General features: G+C 41.6%; 1 protein-coding gene across 5 annotated transcripts in view; it reads right to left on the bottom strand.

Moving 5' to 3' along the window:
• Positions 1-13,743, bottom strand: part of LOC130198609 (disco-interacting protein 2 homolog C) — a 141,837-nt gene that overhangs the window by 102,172 nt on the left and 25,922 nt on the right. The window lies entirely within an intron of this gene.

Here is a 13,743-nt window from a genome sequence, read left to right on the forward strand (position 1 = left end):
ATATAAGCTACATGTAGGAGATCTTGTATCTGTCAGATGGTTGTATTATCCTCACCGTTGACAGTTTTCTCCTCCATTGTCTGCAGGATAAAACCCAAAACACACAGAAGTTGGACAAAGCTGCTTAACTCGCGAGCATAACGGCAAACTATAATCCTCTTACATGTAATGAGCAAACTATAATACTCTTACATGTAATGAGCTTACACTTCACAGCTGTGCTGAGCCAGGAAACCGCTCCATTCACAGAGAACATGTGCTGGGGGGAAAGAAAAAGACGATGTCCTACATTCGGGTTTTTCTCAAAAAACACAAACACACAAATAGTGTCAGCGCGCCAGCGAACAACTGGTCGACTTAACTGGTGCCAGGACTGGAATAAGAAACTGGTTTACTGGAACTAAAGGGGCGAAAGCAAATAAAGATGTCCCTCGGTTTTCATTTGAACTATAGAGAGAGACATCTCCGTCCATCTGTCTGCAACCGCTGGGCGCCAACACATGAATCATGAATGTTGATAATTAATCTGGATATTGCAAGTGGTTATTTCTGCCTCTTTAACGCAGGAAAAAAAGTAAAAAAATCCTATTTTAATAAACAAAGCAAGATTTTAAACTGCACTTCGTTAGCCGGGTGGAGCTACGTATTTTATCTTGATTGAGTTTATTCTTCGTTTACATTGCTTACTATTATTAAATGTAATTGTAATGCTTGTATCTATTCATGTACAGTATTTGATATGTGATATAAAGCCACTAACATCCCTAAAAAACATGCAAAAAAAAGATTAAGCTCAGCTTTCTCCAATTCCAAGATGCTTTCCTCAGCACATTTTGAGTCCTTTTTAAATAAAGCAGAACAATTCTTCAGTGTTTTTCATCTTTTCAGTGGGTGAAAGCCCTGGTTTTGGATGCGTGTGTTTGGCTGTCGGACACGTCGCTCCCCCCGGGGCTGCTGGGAGACGAGTCGCTGAGTCACATGTTTCGCTCTCTGCCAGCGAACCACATTACCGCCAGAAAACCCTGCAGCTACACACTTCATCGGCCCCAAGAACAGTCAGGAGTCCTGTCCCATGAATACACTACAGTCAGAGTGTGTGTGTGTGTGTGTGTGTGTGTCTGACGGAGCCCAGCTGAAGGGCTTCACTAACCCTGTTCCCATATGCGCATTTTGAAGTATTGCATTGTGAAGGCTGGAATGAAAACGCAGAGATACAATAAAACATCCTCAATTGAGAAGAAAAAAAGAAAAGAAAAACTTGCATGACTGATCAGCTGTTTCTGCTGTTGCCATCTCATCAGATATATATATATATATATATATATATATTGATATATATGTATATATAAATATATATATATATATATTTTTATATATATATATGTATATATCCATCCATCCATTATTTAAATCGCTTATCCTTCTTTTATATATATATATTCATATCGTCTTTGTCTCCAGACATGAAACATGACCCACGCTAGCTGTAATGAAACGAATCCCTGAAGATCTCTCCATCTCTACTTCTTCTTCTACTTCTAGCTTCTATTTAATAAATTCCCGCCGTTTTGTTTGTTTACTATTATTCTGCTTGACTGGTTTGTAACTGGTTAAAGGAACCAGCAAACCAGAATGGTTTAAATAGAAGAAGTTAAGGCATCTTAAGCACGCACACACACTGTGCAGCTATCCCTCGCTCTATAAAGTGCTGAGTTGAAGTGTGTGTGCGTGTGTGTGCGTGTGTGTGTGTGTGTGTGTGTGTGCTGATATCAGAGAGAGGAATGCCTTCGCCATGTGGGATTACTGTGTCACTCTGATGCTTCTATTAATACCAGCACATTTAGCCTGTGTGTGTGTGTGTGTGTGCGCGTGTGTGTGTGCGTGAGAGATATACGGTTCTGCATACTACAACTGGGCCAGAAACAGACTCATTACCAGACGTTTTAAATCTGGATCGTCTGGGATCCCGAGTGTGTTTCTACTACTGCTGCCCACGTGCCGCTGAGCAAGGCACTCCACTGTGCGGCTCCGCTTCAGTACCAAAATGTAGGTTTTCCAAATCTCTTTGTCTTTGGGTGATTATATAAAATACAACAAGTATAGGGTTTCTGGTTTAATGTGTAACGTGTTTATTTACTAGTGTACACTGTAAAAATAATAGTAGAACAACTAAATGTAAGTATTTTTTAAATTAGTCATTTAAAAAAAATTGCATTCTGAAAAATATATATATTAACATGTGTTTCACGTTTAAACAATGTGCTTTACTGGTGACCTCATAGTTCATAACCATTTACCGACATGTTAAATCCTACCTGAGTGCCCTTGAGCAAAGCAATTAACACCAAACTGCTCGTTTCCAATCTCGCCACGATAAAAAGCTAATTATGAAATAAAGCTAAGCAGTGAAAACTGATCAATTTTTTCGTCTTTTAAGTCAACGAGGCTTGAATCGGTTTCGTGTGTCGGGGAATTTAACACTTCCTGTGTACACTGTGGCGTAAACACACAATAACAACAATAGCTAATTATCTCTATTTATCTATTTTAGGAAAGCCATAGTCTGTAGATGAGAAGTAAACGTAGTCGTCTTGACGTCAATCTGTTTGTGGATGTTTTGAAGCCTCGAGTTCGGCGTGTTGGCCGTCGCCATCTTGGATTCTTTGCAACCAATGAACAGGAAGTGACCATATTTGAGCTGTGGAGGAGTGACGTGGAGATCATGTCTTTGCGTGAAGGAAACTCGTTTCCCACCTTTAGTGTCTCTATTATATATATATATATATATATATATACACATATACATATATATATATCCAGTATATCGATGTGTATATGGGTATATATATATATGTATATGTATACCTATATACATACATACATATATATACATATATATAAATATTAGTGCTGTGAAAAATAATGCGTTAACTCAGTTAATTAAATTACAGGTTTAACTAGTTGTTGTTTTTTTATGCATTTAACGCATGCGCAGAATGAGCTTCCAATCCGTCTGTTGTTGGTCGTCTCGAAACAGCAGCATGTCATTCTGTCTCTAGTGTCGCGTTAACACGACTCCGATCTCCGTCTCGCGCGCCGCAGAGCTCGGATGCCGCACATCGGGACGAAAAAAAGTCACTTGCACCCCCCCCCCCTGTAAATGTATATATGTGATTAATCATGATTAATCCACAGAAACCTGTGATTAACCTGATTAAAAATTGTAATCGTTTCACAGCCCTAATAAATATATATACATACATATATACACACACAAACACACAATAGAAAATATTTGTCTATAACAAGACTCCAGATAAATCTTTTCTTGCGTTTTTGAGTCAAATGTAGTTTTAGTTAAAGCACCAGGTATCAAGTTTGTATAAATAAAAAAGTAAAAACTGAATTTTATTTTAAAAAGGTAGAGGATGTTCTCTGTTTTTAAAAACATCTGAACACATGCAGTCAGAGGCCGGGAACTGTCCTTTAAACACACCTCAGTGTTTTCGGTTCACGTCTCCCTGGTTCTGAGGGAGATAAACATCCCTGCTGTCGGATCCCTGCTGAGTGTTAAAATAGAATAACAATAAAATAACTACCGGGAAAGAAGAGAACGACATCGTCGTCAAAACAACATCTATTCTGCTGGTGGACTCCGCCCTGAGTCCGATTGGGAGCGTCGGTGAAGAGGATGAAGATGAAGCTGACGATAATGTTCTGCAGCCGAGGGTGTAATGAGGGCCGGACGCGGGGTTGCCATGGGAGACGGTGAAAAGATGGGGGTTGTTAAGCTTCTTTATTTAATGCTTCTGCAACACCGAGGCACTAAAGGTGCAGCGCTCAAACTTTAATGCCTTCTTCATGCACCTCACACTTTATTTAAATCATGCGCGGAAATTCAGAATTTAAGAAATAACTTGAGAGCGTCTCGTATTTAAAAAAGAGAAAAAAATGGCGTAATTGATTTTTGATCCATGTCATCGACTTAAAATACTGAGGTTTGATGACACACACACACACACACGCAGTGCTGCGATTGGTCTAATTGCCCAGATTTGCCGGGTCAACGACGCTGTTGACCTATCAGTGGAGAGCGAGGAGCACTCGACCCCCGTCGACCCTGAATGATGTAGATAATCCTCCTAATATGTGTGTGTGTGTGTGTGTGTGTTTGTGTGTGTGTGTGTGTGTGTTCGCGTGTGTGTGTGTCGAGGGATCGTCATCGAACCAGGATGGGTTTCGGGCTAGCTTAGCATAAAGCCCGCTAGAGTTTGCATCCATCGCGGGGCTTCTCAACTCAACCCTCTGAGGGTCGACCTTTGACCTCTGACCTTCCCGTCCTCGCTCTCAGAGAACCGTCTCCCTGAACGCGTCTGCGGCGCTTTCAGAAACAGACGGACGAGCTGATCCAGGAGCAGTTCTGGTAAAAAAAGAATTTTAAAAAAAAGAAGAGAGAAGTGCTCCTCCTCCAGCGTTTTTTGTAAAACCTCCTCGTCAAACTAAATCAACGACTAACAAACCGTATTATGAGGTCATCGGCCTCGAAGGCTTCGGTTAAACTCCCTTGAAATAAAAAAGGGCTTTAAAGTGTATCGACCTGTCAGATCGTCTGGGAGGGAATCGCCTCGCTTTAGGGCGACGCCTCCACCGGTCACATTCACGCAGGAAGGAGCATGACATCGATGATGTGCGTCCATCAGCTTCAACCTGGAGCCCCGAAGCAGCTGAAGGCCGGGACCGTCGCTCCTTCAACCACCGCCGTGAAAATAAATATATGAAAAGACAAAGAGAGAGAGAGAGAGAGAGAGAGAGAGAGAGAGACATAAGAGACAAAGAGAGAGAGAGAGACGAAGAGAATGACAGAAGAGACAAAGAGAGAGAGATAGACTAAGAGAAAGACAGAGAGACAAAGAGAGACATAAGAGAAAGACAGAAGAGACAAAGAGAGAGAGAGACGAAGAGAAAGACAGAAGAGACAAAGAGAGAGACAACAGACAGAAAAAGAGACAGAAGAGACAAAGAGAGAGCCTAAAAGACAAAGAGAGAGACAGAAGAGACAGAAGAGTGAAAGAGAGAGACTAAAAGACAAAGAGAGAGACAGAAGAGTGAAAGAGTGAAAGAGAGAGACTAAAAGACAAAGAGAGAGACAAAAAAGACAGAAGAGTGAAAGAGAGAGACTAAAAGACAAAGAGAGAGACAGAAGAGACAGACAAACAGACAAAGAGATAGACCAAGAGAGAAGATAGACTAAGAGACAAAGAGAGAGACAGAGAAGATAGACTAAGAAGCAAAGAGAGAGAGACTAAAAGACAAAGAGAGAGAAAGAATAGACAGAGAGAGACTAAAAGAGAGAGATAGAAGAGACAGACTAAGAAACGAAGAGAGAGACAGAGAGAGAGACAGAGAGAGGGAGAGAGAGACAGAGACAGAGAGACAGAGAGAGGGTTGAACATGTGGTGGATGCACCGTGCGAGTGGGGCCTCCTGCGTGAACCGTCTCCTGCAGCCACGAGTGTGTTTAGTGAGTCAGAGGTCAGCGGGAGGGGTCAACAGAGTCCACGCTTACCCGGCTAAAAGAAGACCAAAGAGCTGAGCTATGAAAACATGAGGAGGTGTCACACACACACACACACACACACACACACACACACACACACACACACACACACACACACACACACACACACACACACACACACACACACACACACACACACACACACAGAGTCCAGCCCATCACAGAGGCATGGGTGAGCTGCTCCGCTGGCTTCCCCGTTGGTTTCTCTGGTGAAGCGACGCTCGCCCATGAGCCACATGTCACACGGCCGCGGGGCAACAGGTCGCCTGTGTGGGTCGTCTGGAGGTCATGAGAAGCTGCAGAGTGGCGGCCAAATAAACCTCTGACAGCTGGTCACACACACACACACACACACGTCTCTCTCTTTCGGTTTCCTTCACAATAAAAGCTCATGTTTTAAAGAACAGTTTCACTTCTGGCTGGTGTTCGAACTTTCAAAGCATGGTGAAGTCGCCCGGTGGTTTGTGGACTGACGTTATGAAGCCTCTGGTTTGACGATTTCGCCGTCGCCATCTTGGATTACGAACGTCGCCATGTGTCCTGTCCCCCCCCCGTAACTAATAAACTAATAAACAGGAAGTGACCTGACCACATCTGGACTGAGGGGGAGAGACGCAGAGACACCATATACGTCTCTGCTACAATCACCTTGTAGCCCCGCCCCTAAAGCGTCCCCTGCTTTATGGTCTGTTTGACTCTAAATGACCATAAAGTACTAAATGATGACATCATGCTGTATAGAAGAAGACTTGAAACTAGAGAATGAGACATAAACTCATGTTTACAATATTTACTGAGGGAATGCATCAAGAGAGAAGTAGAGTCACGATATAGACTTCTATACAACCAGAGGAGTCGCCCCCTGGTGGTCAGGAGAGAGAATGCAGCTTTAACACATGAAACATAGACTTCTATACAACCAGAGGAGTCGCCCCCTGGTGGTCAGAAGAGAGGATGCAGCGTTAACACATGAAGCATAGACTTCTATACAACCAGAGGAGTCGCCCCCTGGTGGTCAGAAGAGAGAATGCAGCTTTAACACTTGAAGCATAGACTTCTATACAACCAGAGGAGTCGCCCCCTGGTGGTCTGAAGAGAGAATGCCGCTTTAACACTTGAAGCATAGACTTCTATACAACCAGAGGAGTCGCCCCCTGGTGGTCAGGAGAGAGAATGCAGCTTTAACACTTGAAGCATAGACTTCTATACAACTAGAGAAAATGAAAATGTTTCAGTTTGACTTGATAGATTTCATCATCTCCATCAATATAATTACATTAACCTGCTTAGAAAATCATGAATTGTATGCTGCAAACAGGAAGTGAGACTAGATAATCCAGGATACTTTTAATGGCAAAAAGGAAACAAATACCGGCTAAATAATCTACAGAAACTACCAACTGACTCCGGAGTACCATTAAATATATGGTTTAGTTTGGTGGATTATAAATGTTAAAACAAGGTGCCTGGAAAAATATCTGAGGTAAAAAAATAAAATTCAAAAGGGTTAATTAGAGTCTCCCAGTCTGCTCCCAACAAAAGAGCTCCCAACACAATTAGAGGAGGACACAAAAGAGACGAGAGCTGCTGGACAAATATTTGTGTTAGATACATTTGATGCCCAGTTTTGTTCAATACAGTGTGGGAACACACACACACACACACACACAAACCTGTTTCACAAGGTTTCAGCCCCTGAACAAACACATTAAGTATGAATTAATATACAAACAGACATGAACACTGGCCCAGTTACATTAATGAAAACCAACTATGTGTGTGCGTGTGTGTGTGTGTATCCATGGTGACCCTAAGGGACAGCTGAGGGTCTGACTGCCAGCTCTGCTGTTCACATGCCTGGAATGCATGACTGAATGCCATCCACAGCAACATGTGTGTGTGTGTGTGTGTGTGTGTGTGTGTGTGTGTGTGTGTGTGTCTGTGTGTGTGTGTGTGTGTGTATTCAGGTGTCTCTTTAGCAGAATAAGCTGTAAAACTGTCATTAACCGTCTAAACTGGAGACGCCTGGTTGCACTTTTCTCAGTACATGTACTTCAAAGACTGTGTGAGAGTGTGTGTGTGTGTGTGTGTGTGTGTGTGTGTGTGTGTGTGTGTAATATGGAAGTCCCCTCTTTAGATGACCACATAATGAAGTCCACACTTAGTCCACTGTTGGCATTGTAGGAATGTATTTGTGCGTTCCCATTAACACACTGTCGGTTGTGTGTCCTGTGTGCCATGTGACGGACAATGCCCACTGTGTGTGTGTGTCTATCTGTAGTTTGGTGTGTTGAAGAGGTAGTCATAGATACACACACAAGTACAAAGAGAGCTGTATGCAACCCCCTCCCTCTCCTCCCTACCCTCCACCACACACACACACAACTGTTACTCTCCATCATTTAGCTCATCAACACTCAAAAACAGATTCATGGGAACTCTCCAGTGAGTTCTGTGTGAAGCAGTCGGTAGGCTAACTGTAGCCTGGCTGAGATGCTAACTATAGCCTCGCTGAGATGCTAACTTTAGCCTCGCTGAGATGCTAACTATAGCCTCGCTGAGATGCTAACTTTAGCCCCACTAACATGCTAAGTTCAACCCCACTAACATGCTAACTTTAGGCCCCAGTGACATGGTAACTTTAGCCCCGATAACATGATTACTTTAGCCCAACTGACATGCTAACTTTAGCCCTACTCACATGCTAACTTTGCCCCGCAGACATGCTAACTTTAGTCCCACTGACATGCTAACTTTAACCCCACTAGCATGCTAACTTTAGGCCCCGATGACATGATAACTTTAGCCCTGATAACATGAATACTTTAGCCCAACTGACCTGCTAACTTTAGCCCCAAAGACATTCTAACTTAAGCCCTGCTCACATGCTAACTTTAGCCCCACTGACATGCTAACTTTAACCCCACTGACATGCTAACTTTAACCCCACTAACATGCTAACTTTAGCGCCGCTGACATGCTAACTTTAGGCCCTGATGCATGCCAAAGTATCAAAGTATCTGGTGATAGTTGTGTGTACATTTATGAGTAGGCGGCCAACGAGAGCTGCTAAAAGATCATTCGGCAGTCTTCTTAAAGTACTTATTTTACAAAATGTAAAAAGAAAATGTCGGATATAAGTTATAAGTTACATAACAGACTCCATTATACTTCCTTTTGACATGCCCTTGACTAGAGCACCCAGAATATGGGAGATGTAGATCCAAAACACATGATTATCCCCCAAATTGTAAGTTTGTAGTTCACACAGATCTTTTAAATGAGGATACATCTCATAAAAGCTCCACAAAATGGACAATTATCATGTAAATTCTCCATCAGTAAAACCGTAACCTTTAAAAAAAGTTAAATCCATCCAGCATAAAGACCACAAAACACTGTCTCGCTGCGGCACATTTCTATTCACTCGGAAGAAGACGATCGCGTCACAGAGCGGCGCCGGGGACATTCGGAGCCGACGAAAGGTCGTCCATCTCCGGGCTCCGGGGATCGAGCTCTCGAGGGGCAAAACGGGGACGATGCGCGATAATTCAGGAATAAAAGATGAGGGTTGAAAATAGAATCGGTGAAGAGAAACGGCGATCTTCTCAATGTCATCACAGACGAACTGCGACAAAACTATATTTGAAAAAAGGTGCTGCGACAAAAATCAGCGTGGACAAAATAATACAAAACCAAGCATTTAAACAGTTTATTTTGAGTGATGGAAAGTGATTGTTGTAATAGAATGTACTTGCAAACTAAGGGTAAAGATTTCTGTCTGAAATGTAGAATAAAAATATTAAATTAAATGTACTTAATTACTGCCAAATTCACTGTTCGGATAAATGCCTTTATTTTGTTATTCATTGCATATTTGAAGGGAAACAAATTGTCACTTTCCAGCTGTGACAGAATGTGTGTATCAGGATGTGTGGCAGGTTATTATCTTAGTGAAAGGAAAAGTTGGGTCAAAAATTTTAAACAAAATCCGGCTCCTTCAATATTAATTCAGATATATAAAATAAAAAAATGGTTTTTTTTCATACTTTTATTGTATAATTTCGCCAATATATTCAATATATAAGTTCTTAATTTTCACAATATCAGCATTATTTTACCATTTTTACTAATCACTAATGTAGCTCCAATCAACCTACAGCAAAACAAGCGCCACTCCGTCACTGAAATACAACCATTTGATCACAATTACTCATGAAAATACTTTTAGCAAAGAACCCTCTTATCATTATGATTATTTTAAGAGCCTCAGCTCCCACGCATCCCACAATTCCTCGTGGGCATGTCGACACACAAACAAACACAGGAGCCCTTTTTTGTCATGAACACACACACACACACACAAACACATCTGTCACTGCTAATCAGGGAAAGAGAGAGCATTCCTCTTGGAGCAACACACACACATGAAAAGTCTGAGCAGCTACGTCCACAATCTCTGTATCCAGAAGCAGAGGAAAGTGTTTCCCAGCAGATAGAACATTAAAAACAGCCTGGATGCCAGAACGCTTCGCTGCTTTTCAATTCCTTTAATATTTGTGCTCCAGTGAGAGACCAACTGGCATTAAAAAAAATGACAGTTGTTTCACCGCCAAATGAAAACAATATTTACGTGAGTGGAACTTGTTATTTTAAGCATTGCAGCTTTTTTTGTAACTACCTGAAAAGACCAAATACGAGTAGGTTTTCTACATATTTAGTAGTTTACGGGCCCCACTTCATGTCCTCACAGGATGAGGCAACAATGAGTGCAGTGTGCTGCTGCACCTGTTTACGCGGCCGCAAAATTAAGCGGTCACGCTTTCCCGAGTGTGTTCAGGTCAAAACGCCACCTTGGTTTCAACTTGAAGCTCTGGAACCACGCAACTTACACTGGTGTCCTTATTACTTAATATAACACTTTCCGTTCAGTGGGTATCTTCTAAAAACCAGGTGACAGCCTTAATGTGTTAAAGCTGCATTCTCTCTACTGACCAGCGGGGGGCGACTCCTTTGGTGGTATAGAAGTCTATGCTTCATGTGTTAAAGCTGCATTCTCTCTACCGACCAGCGGGGGGCGACTCCTTTGGTGGTATAGAAGTCTATGCTTCATGTGTTAAAGCTGCATTCTCTCTACCGACCAGCGGGGGGCGACTCCTCTGGTGGTATAGAAGTATATGCTTCATGTGTTAAAGCTGCATTCTCTCTTCTGACCAGCGGGGGGGTGACTCCTTTGGTTGTATAGAAGTCTATGCTTCATGTGTTAAAGCTGCATTCTCTCCACTGACCAGCGGGGGGTGACTCCTCTGGTTGTATAGAAGTCTATGCTTCATCTGTTAAAGCTGCATTCTCTCTCCTGACCACCAGGGGGCGACTCCTCTGGTTGTATAGAAGTCTATGCTTCATGTGTTAAAGCTGTATTCTCTCTACTGACCAGTGGGGGGTGACTCCTCTGATGGTATAGAAGTATATGCTTCATGTGTTAAAGCTGCATTCTCTCTACTGACCAGTGGGGGGTGACTCCTCTGATGGTATAGAAGTATATGCTTCATGTGTTAAAGCTGCATTCTCTCTACTGACCAGCGGGGGGGGCGACTCCTCTGGTTGTATAGAAGTCTATGATCATCGTTTGGGATAAAATAACTCGCTGTTTGATGGACAGTACGCCCAAACTGTCATAAAAACACGACTTCACTGAATTTATTCATGTTTATTAGCCGATAGATTTACGAACCTTAAACTGAAAAGCAACTCAGCAAAAATTCTGATTTGTGTCCCAACTTTTTGCCCTCGTTGAACCGCCCCAGGTGTTAAAACATGTCGTTGGCATAACAACAGCGGGATTTTCCACCGACGACACTTTTCCTCCTCGGTCTGCGGGAGGAAGTGACCTGGACGACACACAGAACGAGCTCATTGCTTTATCTGTTTCCTACTACTACTGCAAAGAAAACAAATAACAAAAGGAGACAAACACAATCTTCATGAACAACTAGAATGACGTGTTGCTCTGGAAAACCGTGCACAGTTGTCCAACGTGTCGAAATGAAAACAGATCTTTGTTCCATCTGAAACTGACTGAAGGCAACAGACTCAAATAGACGCGCTGTTGATTTACTGCAGAGGAAAGCACACTTTGACTTAAAAAAACACGTTAGTTATGCTGATAAGTTACGATGAGCCGTTAAAGCAGAGTAAAAAGCTATTTAATAATGAAAAAAGTATCGAAGAACAGTAAAAACTGTTCGCTATATGACATCATCGTGATATGACATCACATAGATATGATCGCGATACTATGGCATCATTGAGCTACGATCGCGAAACATCATAATCGCGATACGACGACATCATCGCGATATGACGACATTATCGGCGTACGACGCCATCATCGCAATACGACAACATCATCGCCGTACGACGACATCATTGCGATACGTCATCATCGCGATACAACGACATCATCGCCGTACGATGCCATCATCGCAATACGACGACATCATTGCGATACGTCATCATCGCAATACGACGACATTATCGCGATACGACGACATCATCGCCGTACGACGACATCATCGCGATACGTCATCATCGCAATACGACATCATCGCGATTCGATGACATCATCATGATATGACGACATTGTCGCGATATGATGACATCATCGTGATACGACGACATCATTACGATACGTCATCATCACAATACGACGACATAATCGCGATACGACAACATCATCGTGATCTAAGTGTTCCATCCGACTTGATCTCATCAGAATTTAACTATAAATACATTTGTTTCCAACACGTTTTTTTTCTTCTTCCTTCCATCTTCTAAATCATGTACAATGCTTATTTAATTAGTATTTTAATCATTGAGATCCAACTTTGAAAACAAGATCCATGATCCGGAACGTATCCACCCGTCCTAAACATATCCTCTTGCCGATTGCTATGAAAGTGCTAACCGTCGACCCAATTAGCCGACGCATAGCCGAACGCTGAAATAACGCCTGAGCGTTATGTACTTAGTGAGAAATAAGGTCTACAAAGTGGTTACATTCTACGGTTAACTGCGTGAACACAAAGAAACAACTGAGTTTCAGTGTAAAGGGAATTTAATTCCTTCCTTTCTGTTGTCGCTGGTGAACTGAAGCAGATCTGTACGTCGTCGGTCGACCACACAGCGCTCCTCCTCTCTGCGCTCAGGACAATGGACACGAGTCGGAGGACTGAAACCAGAGGAGCAACATCTTTATATACGTCTGTGCTCCGTTCACTAAGAGGGGCTCTCTGTGGGTCCTGTGTGTGCTTCTGCAAGAAGAAGAAGAAGAAGATATGAAAGTAAAGAATAAGAAGGAGGAGGAGGAGAAGATATGAAAGTAAAGAAGAAGATTTGAAAATGAAGAATAAGAAATGAAAGTATAGAAGAAGAAGATATGAAAATATAGAAGAAGATATGAAAGTAAAGAATAAGAAATGAAAGTAAAGAAGAAGAAGAAGATATGAAAGTAAAGAAGATACGAAAGTAAAGAAGAAGATATGAAAGTAAAGAAGATATGAAAGTAAAGAAGAAGAAGAAGAAGATATGAAAGTAAAGAAGAAGATACGAAAGTAAAGAAGAAGAAGAAGATATGAAAGTGAAGAAGAAAAAGAAGAAGATATGAAAGTAAAGAAGAAGATATGAAAGTAAAGAAGAAGAAGATATGAAAGTAAAGAAGATACGAAAGTAAAGAAGAAGATATGAAAGTGAAGAAGAAAAAGAAGAAGATAAGAAAGTAAAGAAGAAGAAGATATGAAAGTGAAGAAGAAGAAGAAGATATGAAAGTAAAGAAGAAGATACGAAAGTAAAGAAGAAGAAGAAGAAGAAGATATGAAAGTGAAGAAGAAAAAGAAGATATGAAAGTAAAGAAGAAGATATGAAAGTAAAGAAGAAGAGGATATGAAAGTAAAGAAGAAGATACGAAAGTAAAGAAGAAGAAGAAGAAGATGTGAAAGTGAAGAAGAAAAAGAACAAGATATGAAATGGAGAAATGTTTGCAAATTTATTAAAAAAGAAAAACTGAAATATCACATTGAAAATTTTAAAAGGGTCTGAATACTTTTCATACCCACTGTATTTTATATATATATATATAGCTGAATCGAGAGCATTCCCAATAATAAA

Source organism: Pseudoliparis swirei, chromosome 8, assembly GCF_029220125.1.
Source record: "Pseudoliparis swirei isolate HS2019 ecotype Mariana Trench chromosome 8, NWPU_hadal_v1, whole genome shotgun sequence".
In the NCBI taxonomy this organism is placed as follows: Eukaryota; Metazoa; Chordata; class Actinopteri; order Perciformes; family Liparidae; genus Pseudoliparis; species Pseudoliparis swirei.